The following is a 20,509-nucleotide window of genomic DNA, read 5'->3' on the forward strand; positions in this document are numbered from 1 at the left end:
CAAACATTACGTCATTTTCGTCACCTATGATGACGTCATGCCAGAGGAGCATTACGGCCTGTTTATTTAGTGTTGCCTTTTATAGATCATGCACATAACAGCTATGATCCATTTCCGTTTTTCGCAGTTTAAAATAATTGAGTATTAAATCATTTTAAATATTAACCAATGTCTTCCTCATTTAGTTTATATTGAGCCGATATGCCAGATGTGAATATGATTGTATGCAAGGAAAATAACCTTATAGGTGTAAACTATACAATAACTAAGCTAAAACAAGTATGTCGTTAAAATGTGATATTAAACAAAATATAAGTATAGTTTATCAAGTGTATAACACCAGACAATGATGTCGACAATGAATGGTGGTGTATACTTATCTTTATCTAGCACTATTTTGAGATTATGGTCTTAGTTTGTTAATACACAATGTTAAAATGGGCTAAAAATAAAGTAATAAAAAGTCCTCATAACTTTAGAACGAATCGAGATTTTTAAAAACGAATTGCGGCATTGTAATCAGCGTAAAATTCTAGTTTGAAATAATGGGTCACAACCCTACCTTTACATTTGAAAAAAAAAACTTTGTATCCAATATGGCGGATCCAAGATGGCGGCCAAAAATGTATACCTAGTCAAAATGAAGTACTTACTACTCAACAATGATCTGACAATGAAATGTTACGTGACGTCATAATAGGCAACGGTGACGTTATTTTTTTAGTTATATTTTTGTTTTTCAAGAAGAGATTAAAGAAAGCAGCTGATCACAAACGGCAAACATTACGTCATTTTCGTCACCTATGATGACGTCATGCCAGAGGAGCATTACGGCCTGTTTATTTAGTGTTGCCTTTTATAGATCATGCACATAACAGCTATGATCCATTTCCGTTTTTCGCAGTTTAAAATAATTGAGTATTAAATCATTTTAAATATTAACCAATGTCTTCCTCATTTAGTTTATATTGAGCCGATATGCCAGATGTGAATATGATTGTATGCAAGGAAAATAACCTTATAGGTGTAAACTATACAATAACTAAGCTAAAACAAGTATGTCGTTAAAATGTGATATTAAACAAAATATAAGTATAGTTTATCAAGTGTATAACACCAGAATATAACACCAGTATATAACACCAGCAATGGTAACTAGTAGTAAGTTAATGATAACAAACAAAACAAAAGTATATATGTATAAATATAGATAATGATTTTTTAACAATAAAGTACGATTTCAAAACTTCACAATCTGGTTTATAACTGAAATTTCCCTAACCAGGAATGTAGGAAATGCTATCACGACATGAGGTAGGGAGGCTTGACGTCCAAGAATGAATAATAAACATACCAGTGCCGTACTGTGGTGTTGAGGTTTATACATTTTATCACAGTTTTACCCATCCTATATTCGCTAAATTTTTTTTCAAACTGAACAATGTACAATTTAATATACCCCGTTGCAAGTTTATTACTTTTTTGAAGTTTTTCTGTTTGTGGTTACAATTTATGATTGACTAAGATGATTAGAAGTGTCAGCAAAAACTTGTTACGACAATAAAAATCCGTTTTTTAAATATTTTTGTTGAAACATATTTATCCAAATATAATAACATAAAAGAATAAAACCCCTAAATGATTACTGCCCATTCTCCATGTATTAATATTGTGTTTGAATATTGATTGTAAAGTATAGCTGCCCAGTGTTGAATTTTATTTAATCATAAAACGAGGCATCGGGTGTAAATCAACTCAACTAATCGTTGCAAAATAATTACCTTGCTGGAAAGCAAACAATAGTTAGTGAACGGCGTCTCGCCAACTTAACCCTACTTTATCCTGTAAAGTATCCGAGCGCCTCTAATCCCTGTTAAATTGACTCCATCTGCTAGAATAATTTGCCGCAACTCAAGATTTATTTTCATCAGATAACAAACTTCTTTGTATTACACTTTAAAAATCTTGAATAGGTTTTCATTTTTTTTTTCAAGGTAAAGTAGCAATAATACATACAGCAATAAGAGTATTTCATACATATTGCCACTATATTTAAATCCAATGACACATCGTTACTGTTAAACGTTTAAACAGAGTATTTTTATTACAGGTATAAACGATGGATGTATGTGTCAGGAATACATAAAAATAATGAAAACTATCTGATTTTAACATAAAGTCAAGTGTTCAGCCTACTATAAAAAAAAAAAAAAACACTGTTGTTTGCCTCCCATTGAAGACGTAGAACCTCAACAGAAAACCTTTATGAATATTGATTTAATTTTATTTAAAATAATCGCTCCATATAAATTATTATTGTGTTTAGTATCTTATGATTACCAAAGCAAGTTTTTTTAAGGAGATGGTAATGAAATATTGTTATTCCTTAAAGGAAATGGCTTGGTAGCCTTGGTTCGCTTTACATTGATGTTTTTGAAACATTTAATTAAAAAAAAAGTCTATGAGTACACATCGCGTGCATTTTCCTAAATTAATGTAAAAATGGATTCACTGGACAGTCACAGTATTTACTTGCAAGCATATTTTTATGCTTTAAACAATAAAAGGAAGCAATGAAATGTCCAAACCAGCTAAAACAACTTGAACTCGTATTAGGTAACAACTGTAGAGTGCAAACATCAAGTGGCAGCCGGGCTAACCATAAAATGCAGACTGAGGCTGAAGTGGTGACCGTGCAGTAGAGCTGTTTCACAGTACGATTTGTGTAATAATTGAAGTTTATTACTGTAAAAGATTATATTTAACCCACGGATGGTTTGTGTCTGCAGGTTAACATTTTTATTTTGTTGATACACTTACCTTTACCTTTGCCTTTACCTTTACCTTTACCTTTACCCTTACTTAGAGAATATTATCATGAAAATATGATCATATATTTGATTAGTAGTAATAACCTGCAATACAATAGACAGAAACTAAAAGCTGAGTGATTTTAAACATTACTATATGTTTACAATAAGTTAGTAAACCACTCCAGCCTTATGTGGAGGATAAAAAGTGTACACTATAGGTCAGTTTAGTTTATTATTTCAACTAATATAGTTTCATGAATTATTTTAAAAATACAATGTTATATTATAATTGTTAATATAATTTGTTTCAAGCCCTCTTCTTGACATTGCAGGGCTTTACTTCAATTTTAGCAATAAAAATTCAATATAAACCTTAAATCTAAAGAACCAATTACTACAAGAATCAAACAATTAAAAAAATACACCCGATTGGTAAATGTAATATGATTTAATTTTTTTCCAGAAAATCCCATATCATAAGTATTAAATATGTGATTATATAAAAAAATATTACTAAATCTATAATAGTATTTATAAAAAGTTTTATGGGAGCCCATTTACAACTAGCTATGAAAAAAACATGAAGCCCCCCCCCATGTCAATAGATGTTATCTTTATTTATAACTCAGTCAAATCCATTTGGTCGTACACCATCCATTTAGTTTGAACCCTAAACTAGTTTAGAAGAGTATTCACTTTAGTGGAACATTATTTACGCAGAAGGGTAACTTTCAACCGCACTGGTCAACATACGTTTGTGGTTGCTGGCAACAGGGAAAATTGCTGCACTGTGAATTATGTCCGTTCTTGCTTGTGCCTCACACTTTTTATTTTAAAACCGCCAATACAAACGATATGACGTATAATATTTAACGTACTGACATTTATTTTGGTGCTCTAGGGCCTTAGAATTCCAATTATTTGAATGATATAATATCCCTCTTCACATCTTGTTTTGTAATATAAATCTTGCAGGCCAGAAGTGGCAGAGAAGGGGGCGTGGAGCTAGTGGCGTCCTATTTTTTTCCGTTGGGCTCATACACCTTCCAAACCTTCAAGTAGGCCCGAGTGCCCTGTGACTTCCCAGAGCGTAAGAGTGAGTTCCATTAATACCCAGGGGAGGGGTATTAGTGGAAGGGGGTGTAGTGGGTAGGATGTAACAGAGGCCGGGTAAAGTTTAATATCTAGGCTACCCTAATATCGATTAAAAATATCGATTTGATTATTAAACCTTCATTATTTTTTTTCTTAATCAGCAATTTTGGTTAGGTAAGGATTGGTTATACCAGTTTCATTTAATCCCTCAAGAAGATTTGCTCATCATGCCCCCCTCACCTGTCAATGTTTCCACCCCCTTACCCACCACACCGTGGAACAAGTCACTGATACCTGGCTAGCATTCGTACCGCCACGCCTCAGGCTGTTAAATTACCCTTGTCAAAGTTTTTAGGCAACTGCCACTTGGCCCTGCACACTCAAATAAGATAGACATAAGAATGATTATTGTGCATATGTCTTATATGTCTTATAACTAGACGTTTTACCGAAATATCAATCACAGTCAGAGGTAACTACAAACTACCCCTTACTTACCTCCATAAACTACAGTTATCTATACAAATGAGATACTATAAATAACCATATAATATTACTCTCGCCATTTAAATCCAAACATCACAACCTCGACTGTGTATTCGCACCAGACTATGTGGTTCTCAGATATTAAAAACTACATTACATTCCTGTTTTGAATGTTGAAGTGTTGTGGCTGAATACCAACCAGTAAAATGTGCTCGTATTATATTGCGATTAATTTTAGCTTAAGTTCTCTGGCAAGAATGTTTAATAGCCAGTGAAAAATAGAATGAAATTAAAACCTCTTATAATTTTTTTTAAAGGTATTTCTGTTGTTTTACGTGGAGGACACATTAGTATTGTTGTTCAAATTTCAGATTGAATGAACGACAACTGAAACTAAAATTACATCTCATAAACCTCATTACTATATCGACACTCCTAGCTAATTTGAACTAAAATGTTATAAAAGAAGTAGATAATATATGCTTCAAAAGTTAAATACAGTAACAAAAGTAGATCAATGATAAAACTACGTGATTACTGTTATTTAAACTTATATTGCGTAGTCAAAATTGCTGGAGAAGGTTCTGCGGAAAAGGAAATCTTTAGTAAATATTTAGTAAATATCTGCTTGGATTGAAAACAAATCTTTAAGTGCAAACATTTGATCATTTTTCCATATTTTTGTCGTTTTCGCCTAGCCTGAAACATATAAAGCATTATTTACAAAAAATATTTTGAAAAACTGTTTTTACTGGGAATAGGTTGATTAATTAGAATAAATGAAAAGCAAATTATCAAAGAATACATAACTTTTTATTTATTTAAAAGTAGAACCAAGTAGTTTTAAAGGTAAACGACTCAGATTCGAATGTGTAACAGGTTTTTAAACTTTATACCGTACTAAAACCTGTCATACTACAATACTAAGCGACTACAAAATTTTAACAAAAAATTAATTACTCTAACAAATTTTCAAACATAATTGAATATTTTTTTTATTTCCCATAGAATTAAAATATACATGACAAAAACTTTAAATAATATCCAAAGTTAAAGAGAAATAATACACGTTTATCCATGCCAGTAAATTGAAATATTGATCTAAGTGTTGTAATTTTATCAGCTTAACACCTTTACTACGTTGGGTTCTTGTTACTAAGAACTTCATATTCTTGTCAATATAACTACACATTATATTAGTTAAGTGATATTATAAATAAGCCATGTAAATGCTTGGCTACATTATAACACTTCACTTCATTGTACATTACAGCTGTTCAGTAAAAATTTCAAGTACTGTATTGGCAGGTCGAAAAAAAACACTTCATCCACTCGAACAACCAGTAACATTTATTAATAAACTGACATTGCGTCTAATAGCTGTTAAACGTTGGTAGTTTTCTTTACCATAGCTGCTATCACATGTAAGCGATGCAAGTTGTCTTACCAAGAGTTTTGCTGAGGGTTAGCCGTACTTGAACAAGGTTAAAGCAATAGACCGGGTGTTCTAAAGCCAAATTAAAGCCCATAGCTGTAGTCATCAACCATATAATGTTGTTACGTTCAATGTAAGATGTTGTTTTAGAATAATAACAAAATGTGTGATTCAATTTGTGAGATATCCTGTCTTAGGCTGACTATAATGAATGTATGACACTACATTTTAAGGTGGAATTTTACTATTAATTTTACATCCTGGAGCGTTTTCACCATGGCTAGATATAAGTGATATCTCTTTTATAAGTTTGATTCGGAGCCGTAGCGGAAAATTTATAAAGGTTATTATGTATCTAATAGATAGTGTCAATAGTCAGAAGAAATACAGGGAATTTTGTTGCAGTGGAACAATAATCATGTTCATAACTAAGATCACACTTTGTAGGGGAAAAATGTTTTATGGTTAATACAGTTATTTTCCCTGTAGCAGCAGGCAATCTATTCTTTCACGTCGTTTAGCTAAATATTATATTGCTTTATTTCTTATAATATAATTACTATCAGGAAGAGATGAAAAAAACTATTTTTTACCTTCAAAACATATACAACGTACCTCGGTAGCCCCAATGCAGCAGAAGTATGAAAAAGGGTGTTGTTTCAACAGAGAGTGGACGCTGTCACTGACACAACTGTCGAGTTATGGCTCTTGTTCGTGGTTGTGACTCAAGAGGTCTATACATAATCAAATGTTCCAGTGTTTAAGTAAAAGTATTTTACATATTTTTGCATATGAGAGGAAAATTTAAATTTGAATTCATATAAAACTCTGGTACATCATTATAGATTGTGATGTATCTATTTGTGAATCATTACAGTTAATGTATTGTTTTATCAATCGTCATTGCTTACTATAATTCTTACAGCTATGAGCTAAAATAAAGTAAAATATACCGTCAAAATCTAAAGGTGTGTGTATCACTAAATACAACAAAATTGGATTTTCGTAAAGAAAACAACCAATAAGTTTGACACGTTTGGTCTATGGCCGAAATAGAGGTTAATAAAGCCTGGTTAATATTTGGACAGTTCTAAAGAAAAGTGTTTTGTACACCACTACGTGTGAGCTACCACAGTGTTTAATTCATACACACATGGTCAGTTCACCTCACATATTGCTTTTGTTGTTTCATTAAACGATTCTTTTGCGTTTTCTGTTTTTTTGTTGGTTTACATCCAATATTTTCAGTACATTGCATCAATATACCACGAACTCCGCTCAACCCTTTATAAGAATGTACGAATAAAAAGAAGAAGCGAATGAGCACGTAAATGGTTATCTGGTGAATTGTTCGCGTATGAACTCTATCAGATACTAGTAAAGGAACAGTTACTGTGTGTTACCGATAACCGTTCCTCTGCTGATAACTGTTTTGGACTCGTCCAAACAACAAGAAAATAACAGTTTTTGAAAGGGATATCTTTGACGTACTCGGCGTAAGATTGTTACTGCATTTCGCTGATAAAATGCAACTATTTCTGCTTTTGTTTAGTTCTACTGTTATACTATTTATTAATAAATATTATATATACAAACTTATTTTTATTATATATTGTTCATTGTTTTTCTTATTTTTAATTTTTAATTTTTGATTTTTGATTTTTGATTTTTGATTTTTAATTTTTAACTTTTTAGTTTTAACCTTTGTAGTCTAATCGCCATTGCCTACATAGCATAATTTGTAGACAAAATATTATTTACCGTAATGGTAATGTATTTTTTTTATAAGGTTATCAGTTTAATAACAATACGGGAAGAATCACCTTGTGCAAACTAATCCAAGAATGTAAACACAGGTTTAATCATGCCACTAATGCATTCATTAATTGTTCCCTCTGCTTTCATTTTATCCTGAGCTCGAGGTTTTTAAATTTACGTTTGCTTTGGCCCGTGATAATTATATATATATATATATATATACCTATTTTTATAACATTTTAGTTTGGTAAAACGTATACATGTATTTATCAATTTAATTAAATTTAATGTTAAGGGCACCGAATTAGTAGGCCCTAAATGATGACTAGAATGGTACAATCGTCTCGTGATGTTAAACTTAACATTACAAGTTATTGTTGAAGAAATCAGTTGACCTACAAGTTTCGATGTAAATGGGGCATCGTCAGGTTTGCAACAACTAGTTGACATAACTTTATTATGTCAATTTATATTAAAATACTGTCCCTCCAGCTACTATTGCTTTCTAAGACAATTTAAAGGCAGAAAAACCAAAAACTACCTCATTAGGTTTTACAATTAAATAGAAAATAGGTAAAGATTTGTCAGTAAGGCTTTTCCGTATTTTATGTTCGTTGTTTGGAATTATAATAGTTAAAGATATAAAAATGTAACCTGGACTAATATTACGTACTTTTCCTAATCAATTTATGAGCAAGTACTTATTATGTACTAATAGTACGTTAAAGTCAATAACTCCATTGACCAGTTTCCTGCACAAACAGTAGATTTCTGCTGTCCCTAAGTACTTTACATACAACATTTTCAGTACTTCCAGTCACAGCTGTTCGTAGTTTGTTGAAACACTAATGTTTGTGTTAAGCATAGTTTAGATTTGTACAAAACTTTGCTCAGTAAACTGACATACTGTTAATTTGTGTTTGTATGTTTCTCGTTTGAAGAGTTACCAACCTCTTTGTGCTAACTCTAGCTAAAACAGTATTATTGGTATTAGATACATTAGCACACAATTTAAAAAATATTTAAGAATAGTGTAAATATACATATAATCAAACAACAAAGTTTTATTAAAATAGCTAGGACCAAATTAATCTTTTTTTATGTTGAACGTTTGTTTTTACTTAACTGTCACTATTAATCATCAGATAATATATAAGTTAGATCATATTTGAAATAAATATAATATTGTTTTGAATTTATATAATCTATTAGTAACACAGATAGTCTGGTTAGAGTTTTATCGACAAAGAAAATTAACCTGCAAATAATTGACCAAAATCGCTTATTAATTTCATTTTATAATGATAATTTTGAATGTTTATATTAACAGAAAACTGGTCTCAGATAATTAGCAGAATTTTAAGTAAATGATAACGCACTGTTAATTTGGTCTTTAGTTACATCTGTACTTTATTTGTTTTTTATATTAATTAAACTCTCTACTTTTATATAATTCATTTCCCTAACAATTTCTAGGCATTTTATTCTTTGCCTTTTAGATCGTTTAAACTCTTTTCGAGGAATTTAAAAATTCTAATCGGTCCTATTGGGGCTATAGTTAACTTACTGTACATAAGACATAAGACATAAGATCAATTTATTTCCTGCAAAACTTACAATATACAAGTCATTGGAAAACGTCAAATTCTACATTATAAAATACATTATAAAATAACATGAGATCTATGAATAAAAAGAAATTCCTTCAACATCATATAATAAAGGAAATGCATACACAATATGACCTGTAACTCACCATGCAAAGAATGAAAAAGAAAACAAAACAGCACACTCGGCAAACATCAGTCAAAAAAAAGTACTTACATAATCTTTTTTTAGTTTATAGAAATCGTCAATACTATACAGTGGGTTGGCCAGGAGGAGACGTTCCACGCCCCTTTTGAAATGGTTGCTTGGAAGGTTCCGGGCTGAACAAGATAACACATTGAATAGTTTTAGGCTTACAATGTCATAATTACTTTGTAATTTCTTAAGCCTAACAAAAGGTACATTTAAATCCTGTTTACTTCTAGTATTGTACGAGTGGATGTCGCTCCTGAGCTCGAGAGCGCCCAACTCCTCCTTAGTTTTGATGAGGGTCTGGAAGATAAACAGATTAAAAACCGTCATGAGGGATTCAGCTTTAAAGATAGGCTCACAGTGATCCAGGCGCTTGGCCCCTGCTACTATTCGTATAGCCTTTTTTTGAGAAGTAGGACTCTCTCGACTCCAGGAGCGGCACCCCAAAGTCTCAGTCCATAAGTTATGATGCTCTGGAAAAAAGCCACATACGCAGTCCTTAACCACTCTTTTGGTACACAGTACCTTAACTTACGAAGCAAGTGCACAACCCTAGCCAGTCGGCTACAAACATAATAAATATGGCTATTCCAATCCAGCTTACAGTCTAGGTAAATACCTAAAAGCTTTACGCTTGTTACCTCATGCTCAATGTTTCGGAGACTGAAAACAATAGATTGGGTTTTTTCTTGATTTAAAAAGAAATAGTTTGCCCGGAACCAGGTAGATGCAACATTTAAAGATTGATTTAAAGCCAAGTTCAACTCAACAGCACTATTTCTAGCTTCCACAATTGTAGTGTCGTCTGCATAACAAACAACACCATTACCAAGGCACATGGGGATGTCATTAATCATTATATTGAAGAGCAGGGGCCCGAGTACAGAGCCCTGCGGAACGCCATGGATTAGGTTGCTGATACTTGAGGTTTTACCATTTAGGGACACCAGCTGCCCGCGCTCGGCCAGATAGGACCTCAGCAAATCAAGGCTTTTATCATTCAAACCATAGAAATTTAACTTTTTTAATAAAATTTCATGGTCAATAGTGTCAAAGGCCTTGCTGAGGTCACACAGGGTGGCCCCAGCAAAACCGCCACTTTCAAACGACTCAAAGATAGGCTTTGTCAAAGAGTACACTGCATCTATTGTGCCGCGGCCCCACCTGAAACCGAACTGGGCATCTGCCATCAGGTTATTCGATTCTAGATAGTAAGAGAGTTGTTCTTTAATAATTCCTTCAAACACCTTGGAGAAAACAGGTAAAATAGATATGGGCCTGAAATTTTCAGGAACATTGTGGTTTCCTTTCTTATGGATAGGAACTACTCTAGCAGTTTTTAAAATCTTAGGAAAAACACCATCCAGAATACAACAGTTTATACAATAAGTTAAAGGAAGAACGGTAGAACTAATAGTATCTTTAACAAAACTGGCAGAAATATCAAAAATATCCTTACATTTGGAGCTCTTTAGTGTCTGTACAACAGACAGGACCTTCTCACATGGTACAGGCATAAAATCCAGAGTGCTGGAGGGTCTGGGCTGTCTCTCGAGCAGTTCTATTGCCGAAGTCGTTGGAGTCCCAATGGCGTCCCTGGTACGCTGAACAGAAGTCACAAAAAAGTTGTTAAAATCCTCTGCAGACAGGTTGGTTTTGGGAGAAGACTTTAGAGGAGCACCTTCCCTTTTGATGACAGACCACGCTGCCGAACAGGGGTTTTCAGCAGATTTGATGAGATTTACATTGTGTTCAAACCTAGCTCGTTTAAGGTTAAGTTGGAATTCCTTTTTAATATTAATGTATCTTGACTTTGTTTCATCGGTTGGTGAATTTCTATATAAGTCATAGGCTAGAAGCTTCCATTTTTTAAGTGTAACAAGTTTGGGGTCTTTCCAGTAAGGGAAACTAGGTTTTTTAGGCTTAACGCGAGGTCGCCTGGCCCTTTTTGGGAAACACTCCTCATATACTAAAAGGAAAGTTTTAAAAAAGTTAATAAAGTTTTCTTCTGCACTACCATTAAGAAACACCTTTTCCCATTCAACATCGTCCAGTGCTCGAATAAAGCTATTTATATTAGCGGGTGTGATAGACCTATGATAGGTAATAGGCCTACCTGGGTTTGGCGAGCTATCATTAGATCCAGGGTCAAAAAAACTAAATCTTATGGCATCATGATCACTTACACCAAGTTTCACTACCTGCGCGTTGAAATGTGTCTCCACAAGATCAGTTGCTACGTTGTCAAGGCACGCATTTCCACGGGTCGGTTGCCAGATTGAGCAGTAGAGATTGAGTGACTTTAAAAGATTGATGAAAAGTTCGGTCAATCTATTTTTAATAAGAATGTTTATATTCAGATCACCCCCTAAAATAACATGGTTTGTTTTTCTGTCACCTTCCAATGACAGCACTAGACTTTCAAGGCTATCTAGAAACAGAGCAGGGTCTCCATCAGGGGACCTATAGACACCTATAACAATTACATTTATGTCCAGCAATTTTAGGCAAACATACTCGTGGTGCAACTCACGACAAAAAGAACGCACATCGATCACCGTGACCGAGTCCATAATACAGGGGGCACCAAAGAAAGCAACACCGCCATTTTTTATGGAGGGTCTACAAAAAGCTGATATGAGGGAGAATCCACTTAAATTCACTAGCTTGATTTGCTCCTCATTCTGCCAATGTTCTGTAAAACACAACAGTTTGTATTCATCTACAGCAAGTGTCATCTCTAGTTCCAGGATTCTAGCCATGCACAAACTTTGAACGTTAAGGAAAAGAAAGCAGAAACTTAATATACTTTTACTGGTATTTATGGTTAGATTAGGCTTATGTACAGAGGAATCGGATAAACTAACATTTGTCAGGTCAAGATCTAGGCCTAGGCCTCCCTGATCCAGACTAGGTCTACCCATGTCTATTGGTGGATTATGCGGTTTCCTAAAAAAGTACGCGATGGCACGTAGTTAGACTTAGGCTTAAGAACAAACTCTTTAACAAGAGTACCCTCGGGCCAGAAAGAGTCAGTCAATAGTTTAGGTGCTAGAACAGAGGAGACACCAATTTTAAAAGATTTGTAGAAATCCTGCCTAGGTGTCAAAGCAACGCACTCACCTTTTATATTTGATTTACCAAGATAGTTACAAATGTCCTCTTTAGTGCAGCTTTTGTCGAGTCTAGAGACAAAAACCCAGGTTAACTTCCCAATAGCACGCACTTTACTATCATCAGAGTCCAAGTTAATTTTTGTACCAATTATAGGTTTTACTTCCTTCTTTCCGCGATTACGGTGGCTTTTACGCGAGAAAGTTTGCCAATTGTTCACACTACCGTTCACGACCTCGGTGATTGGAATGTTATTTTCTAGGTTAGGAGAGACGGCAGGGGTTTCAACTTCTAGAATCGAATCGTCTGTTGAGGTTGTAGATTTAGATTCCGATTCTGACTGAGGAATCGGTTTCACTATTCGACTGTAAGGTACCGCCGGTGTCAAAGCCTGCTGGTCCTTTTTTTTACCTTGTCGGCTGCTAGCAGTAGTACGAGTACACAGTTTCTCACTTGACCCCTCTTCCTGCTTACCACGTTTGAATAATTGATTAAAATTATCAATAGAGTCATTAAAAACGTCCATACGCTTGTTTAGCAAACAATTGTCATTTATAATTCCTTTGACCAGGTTTACAAGTCCGTCAACAATACCTCTCAAATCAATTAGGTCCTCAACGTCACCGATTCTGTTGACCAATCTGTCCAGGCTAACCTCACATTTTGGGCAGAACCACTTCACATGACTCGAAAGAGAATTAATCTGGGTGTAGTCATCAGAACTTAAGTTAACACAAGTTGGATGAAACCATTTCTTACAAAAACCGTCACAAAATAGGCCGTCACCATCCGCAGGAATAATAATTTTACATATTTCACACGGAGCATTTACGTCAGACTCATTCACCATGACTACCGGAAGCGAAAAAAAAACTTACAATCTCTCTAGATAATATTTCAATATATGCATGCTTACTTTTGAATATTTATATGTTCTTTTATTACGACATCAATGTAAAACAAACTCTCTTTAATGTTTACGTTACAAATACTTATATATAGTATAGTAAAATATACTTTACCTGCGACCGTTTTTTTAGTAGCCGTTTCAGTTCTAGAATTAAAAAGTTACACATAACAGCATTGTTTAGTTACATAACAGCATAGTTTTACTTAACAACACGGTTAATGGACCAATGAGGATCACGGATTGAGAGAGAAGAAGTAAAATTGTAATACTTCGAACTTAACAAATCAGCTGTCAACCAATGTTAATGTTAACGATTGGTGCATTTGGTGATTGGTACAATGAGTCCTTGCGTCACTGTCAGTGTCAATGTTAGATTATAAACGAAAACATAACCTCTCCTAGAAGTTACGAGTAGTGATTATTAGTAATAAAAATAAAATATCGTTGGTAAAGTAGTGTACGCAACTCTTGTAAATATTGTTAACGACACGCGTAGACGTTTTTAAGGCACTCGTCAAGGCTCGTACCTAAAATTTTCTACTCGTGTTGTTAACACTGTCTTTACGCAATCGTTACGTAAACTATTTTTAAAATCGGATTTTCTTCAAACTTGAAACTAGAACTTTAGTAAATTTACAATACGCTGTACGATAGCCAAAATCAGACAATTGCTAACTAAGACAGTCGATGAACTTGTGACAAACTTTGTTTGGAACACAACTTGACGGTAAGACGGAGCAATACGGACTGTATCTTCCTATTATACTACGATCATTTAGAATAAATATCTGTGTAAATCTCATTCCAAGAAGAGGGAGACAACAGAGATTCAACTTTTGTGTTACGCAATTTTTTATCACTTCTTTACATATCAGCTTTTGACATACAAAAGTAAGAATGTCCTGACTAAAGTTAATAAGGATTAAAAACAAATATTGTAAATAAAATATGTCGTTCGTCACAAAACGCAACAAGTATTAAGAAAAGTGCCAACCTCGTGTAAGTTCAGCGAAAAGTAGTTATTTTGATTTATTGACTGTTGGGTGGAAGAAACTAAGCCAGGGTATAGTTCAACACTTATTTATATCGCTGGTGGATTTATAACTTTTTGTTGGGTAACGTATAGTGACATGAATCATAAACTTGTATGGTGCAGTTTAAAGCCACTCTACATCAAAGGAATTTTAATTTTTTCTTCAGAATTTTAGTGCAGTAGTATATGAAATGGTAGTTTTAAACTATCATTGCAATTAATAGCAATTCCTAAGTATTGTTAAAAACGTTTTAGTAAATATCTCATACTGAAGGTTAAGAGTAATTGTAAAACATATATGATTTATGAACATAGAAAGGAACGCCTACTAAGATCTTTTCAAGGTGATACTTACTGTGAAGAAATCATTTGATATACTGCATATGGTTGCATGCTAAACAAATAAAACTGCAAAACAAAATGAATTAATGAATATGTTTTGTATCAATAAATCATAAAACCTCTCATGCAGGGTTGATGAGACATTTTTTACATATTGTCAAAATACTTAACATAATACTGTCCATGTGTTTTTTTTTTACACCGTAACAAACTCATTATTATTTGTATTAAATGTATTGTATTTTGTTTATTAACAATAGCTTTTTAGCTGTTTATCGTTGAACTTTTTACCTATTTAAAAATCGTGTTCATTGTAAATATTAGTCAAACAGCACTTTTTTAGATAATCAAATACTTCAAAAATAAATTCGAATCACTTACTGTACTAAAAAGTATAACTGATTCGACCGTGAGTTTAAATTCAATTTTCCTTTACCGCATCTATAGAAAAGACTAAATTCAATTGAGCTGTTCAAAGAACCTCTTTCAACGCAACAGCACTGTGGATATAGTTATTGTTACTTTGAAAGCAAAAGTACTGAGGTGTACATTTATTGACATTAAATTTCTATTTAAAGATAATAAATATAATAGGGACAAATTTTACCCAGAAAAGTCTACATAAGATGTGGGTATTTAAAACCCGGATACATATTTTCATCACTAAGAAGTGTGTTTTTTTTTCAAAAGATGGGCAATGGTGCTCTATGTAAAGCTAAACCCATGTGACTTCAAACTTTTTTATTAATCTATTAAACAATATCAACCAATTCACCCTTTTAAATTACTTTATTTGGTAGACACATGATGCAAAATACATGTAAGACATTCATTGCACAATAAAAACAGCAGTAATGTAACAGACCACTAAAATCACGAGAAGAAAAATATATCTATAGGTATAACAATTTCAGATAAAAATGGCAGTAAAGTATATAATTCCTAACTATAAAATACTAAAGTAAAGTTTCACAGGAAGCACGATCAAATAATTTTGAAAGGAACCAAAACCAAACCCTCAACTAAATGTATCATTGTAACTGTTCATTGGTAAAGGTTGACTACATACAACTTTAAAATTGATAAGTCTATGAAATAATCACAAAATGAGTTACTAATAAGTAGGAATTGCAATAAAACAATTGTCATGATACTAACACCAGTTATAAATATTTAATTTGCTACAGATTCAATTCCGCCTGGTAAGGACAAGGACAGAGACTTTATCTTCTAAAAGAAGGCCACTGTTTATAGAAGAGGTCAACTAGTTATCCGACTTCATTTCCAAGACCCTGCAATCAGACCAGTACACAATATTGAAAAAAGAGTGTGTTGGTAGGTAGGAGTAAGTTAAGGTATCTGAAGATCTTGCTCCTCGAATATTTCACTTTCATGATAGCTCCAAAATGTATCCTTAAGTGTTCAAAGATAACTCACAATATTCATGCACTACTAGTCCACATTTCTTTTACAAAACATATCTTAAGTAATTAACAAGATCATTGCAGCCCTAAAAGAAGGGTGTTGTTAGTCATTGACAGGTATTAATCAACAGCTTATTGTGTTTACAGACTTAAACAGTTCGTTTGAATCACGGAAGTGAAAATTCGAGTTTCTCTGAAGTAATTGCTGCACACCTATTGTATCACAGGTGATATTTACCTTTTGAGCTAACTCCTGCTGTGAATTTAATCTCCCTCTGAAGGGAAATTAGCCAATATGTATACCTTACTGTTTAACAGTAAATTAATGTTTCTCAGTGATAAAATAGAGCAAATACGAAATAAAAGTACAGATTTACATCTTAAAATGTGGCTTGCACAAACAAATTTAATGATTGCTATTTCTATTTCCAATTATTCTTTCTTAGTCGATAAATAGCCATGCAGTAAATATCAAGTTCATTTCATTTCGGTGAATAAAATAATATAGGCCTACAGTGTGTACCGCTACAACTTCTAAGTACTTTCCTTAAATTACATAATAACTCCTAGGGGAACATTATTATATAACCTGAGGTTAAAATTTACCACATATTTATTACATAAATTTTTACATCAACAAAACAAAGAAGTTCAGGTTTCTTTGCATGTAAACCCCAGGAAGAATTTATAATCATTCTGGACAATAGCAGCTTCCCTCACATGAGTTGGAAACATTTAATTTAGAGTCAGATGGAATGCGAGCAAGGAATGTTATGATTAAAGCACTCTTCATTGCATACCTCATAGAAATCTGATAAAACCTACGTTATCTTCGGTACGACATTAATATTTTACTTAAAAAGTCCTGTGTCCTGGGACCCAGGTTCAATACCACGAATACCCAATAGATTTTATCCAAATAATAATGCCATAACCTTTAGGCTTGCATGACATATTGTAAAAAAACAATCCCAGACTAGAAACAAGTTTTGAAGGTCGAACATTAATTGTGCTCAAGAGTTCCTTAATTGCGCTAAGCCCTCAAAGGGTCTCAACAAATGTTCCTTGGCTGCACCAAGTCTATGCAAGTATTGCACTTGTTGTTTCCTCTTTTTCTCGTTGTTGTTATGTCTCGGTTGCATATTGTTAAATTTTGTTGTTGTTATGTTTTTGCACTTCATATATTACCTGTTGTTGTTATTTATGCACCATATTATTTGCTGGTTATGTCTTTTGCATGTTATGCCTGCTTTTCACTTTCATTCTTATTTATTGCACTTATTTTAGTAGCCTATACCTAATTTAATTTCATACACTTGAAGTGATTCAGCCTATGTAATGTATTTTTGTTTTCTTTTATACTGGTTATGTCTTTTGCATATCTTGCCTGCTTTCTAATTTATTCTTATTATTGCTTATATTTTATTACCTGCTATGTTTATAAAGGGATTTAATCCTATTTAATATATATTCGAATGTAAAAATGGTATTACCGTTGAAAGAATAAATAAATAAGTCCAAGCCAGGTAGGGGTGAGTGGCCGGCAGAAGGAATGTCCTTGTTTACATGTCATCCTAATCTATCCTAACCTATCCTAACCTAACCTACTCAATTATACAACCAGAGAGGGCCGCCACTTGGTGCAGTTAATGAACGTATTTGGTGGCTCCCTGTAGTAGTGCAATTATTGCCCACCCATTTTGAAATTCATGTAAAACAAAATTCATTACAATTATCTTAAATCATACGTGAAATACAAGGAAAGTTTTTAACAGGTTTTAACATAAACCTAGATTCTCCCCAACATGTCTCATTATTACAAACGTCTGAGAAGGTTTGGCGTTGATAATAGCAAGGTATTGGTGCTCATTGGCGCTCTTATTCGATTACATATCCACAGAAATACAATAGAATCGATGATATGATAAAAAAATGTGATTAATAATTTAATAGCGTAAATAGTATCACACATATACTTTAAATAAACATTTGAAAGGGAAATTATGTTAAGATTCAGTTTTTATAATATAAGTCAAAGTAACACAGTGAAATGAAGATAATGCACTGAAATGAGACATGCATCTTATAAAAAATTATTTTTTTTCGACCAAAGTCAAGTTTTTCGATCGAGGCGAGGTCGAGGTCGGAAGAGCGACGGTTGAAAAGACACTTTTACCCGTGTGATGAACTATATCTTTCGTCATATTGCTACATTATTTACTAACTAAGTTGGTAAACGAAAATACCTTTTATGTAAAGATAATCTCTCAAAACGACTAATTTGTTTTCAACTTTGCTAATGCAAATAAGCAGATATTAGTGATTTAATTATTTTGTCTATTACGATTTTTTGTGTGTACATTATACTATTGGTAAGTCGAACTATTGACGGTTATGCAAAAATAATTTGACAAAGATTAAATCAATCAATACATCATTTCGATACTTGCGATTGCTGATAATCCAAGTTTACAAGTGAGTTTACAACAGCTGATTTTTACTCCTAGGGACTAAAATGCTTTTTACTCCCCATTAAAAATGTTACTTTAGGCCTGAAACGCATGTATTAAAAACGGACGTTTTTGCTGCGGTATGACAAAAAATTATAATGTCATTTAAGTGCTATGTTATATTTTCTTTTTTATTTCGTAATGTTTGTATACCTATATATATTCTTATATGTTCTTATATCTGTTCTTATATCTATATATGTTCTTAACGTCTTAAATATTAATTTAGTCCTTAAACCCTTTTCATAATGTTATCGCTACCTCCCTGATTTAAAAGCATGACAAATGCTGTACTCTCAATATTAAAATTGTTTAATGCATTGTTACAAACTAATTAGGTAATAAATTTTGATATTTAAGACATAGTTAAGTGAACAACCCCGTATCGGCAGCCTAAAGCTGGGTCTCAACTCGGATTCACTTCAAGTTCAGTCCGACTAACTCTAGTGTCTAAGTTCCTTTAGTGAAACTGTGAAACTAATTGATCATAGCTTTCTCTCGGTTATTTTCCTTAAAAAAAAAAAAAATAAAAAAAAAACTGTAAATACAAGAGTGTAATATAGTTATGGTAAGCGGTTTTTAAATATAAAAAATAAGGTATCTATAAAAGAACGAATAATTAATTACAGTTTCTTAACTGATAAGCTTTTCTCTACGAAATGGTTTTATTTCTTATGTATTTATTTACCGTTTTATCGATTGAAATAATAGTAAACCAAAATATAAATTTGCTTAAATTAGAATAAAAGCTATAAAGTTGTTTTACTTTTTCTTACATAAATTAAAAAAGCCAACCCTGTTTGTAATACTGGTGTAAGAAATAGACTTAGAAATAATTGGGACAGAAGTATCAAGGGCTATTTGATGAAATTCAAGGGTTGGTGATCAGACATTAGAATTTTATGGATAAGTTAGTTAAGAAGAGGAAACCCCGCCTCACGTAAACCAATCCAGAAATGTGAACACAGTGTTTTTTATACCACTAATGCATTCACAGCTTGTTCTCTCTACTTTGATTTTATGATGAGGTCAAAATTATGATTCGTTTTATGTGTTGTCTTATGATAATCTTCTTGAATGTAATAAAGTTCTGTTTCGTAAATGGATATTGGTAAGTTATAATTATTTTAGGTATATGCAAAAAATGATGTCACATAATCAGTGGGGATTTTGGGTTTATTATGGATTTTCCTGGTGATATATATTCATGGTATTAATTAGAAAAAGTAGCAGTTTTTTTTTCAATGAATTACATTCTCATACCCAACAAAAGTTTTCAATTGCACCCTCATCCCTTTTAAATTAAAAATAAAATCTAAAAGTCTTTGACCAATTTGACATGTTGATGAAACTAAAAATATATTTAAGTTGAAGCGAAAAAGATATTGACAACAACACACCTTTAAAACCGTTATTGAGGAAGAGTTGCAATCCAAACAAACACTTTGTCCCTCATTCAGTGTTTGGTTTTCGATATTTAACTTTGTCAACGCTGCCAGTGGTTCATGTGATGTTGTTCCCGCCTGTTGACATTTCAAGCTTAGACACTTTATTTACCTTAATACTAAAAATAATCTTAAATGTGTAATTTGAGCAAACTATTTGGTTACAGCAAAGAGTTTTCAACTCCATACAGTTTTGTTTAATTTTGTGAATCGTATTAGTTTCGTTATTAGAAATATTGTAAATTGTAAGCATGACATTAGAAAATTTAGTGTTCCTTATATGAGATTCAACAAAAATATTAATTCATTCATAATTCATTCATCAAATAGAAAGTTTAATTTCT

This window comes from Macrosteles quadrilineatus, unplaced genomic scaffold (assembly GCF_028750875.1).
Source record: "Macrosteles quadrilineatus isolate MER2022 unplaced genomic scaffold, UCM_ALF_1.0 Scaffold_6__1_contigs__length_79288215, whole genome shotgun sequence".
Classification (NCBI taxonomy): Eukaryota; Metazoa; Arthropoda; class Insecta; order Hemiptera; family Cicadellidae; genus Macrosteles; species Macrosteles quadrilineatus.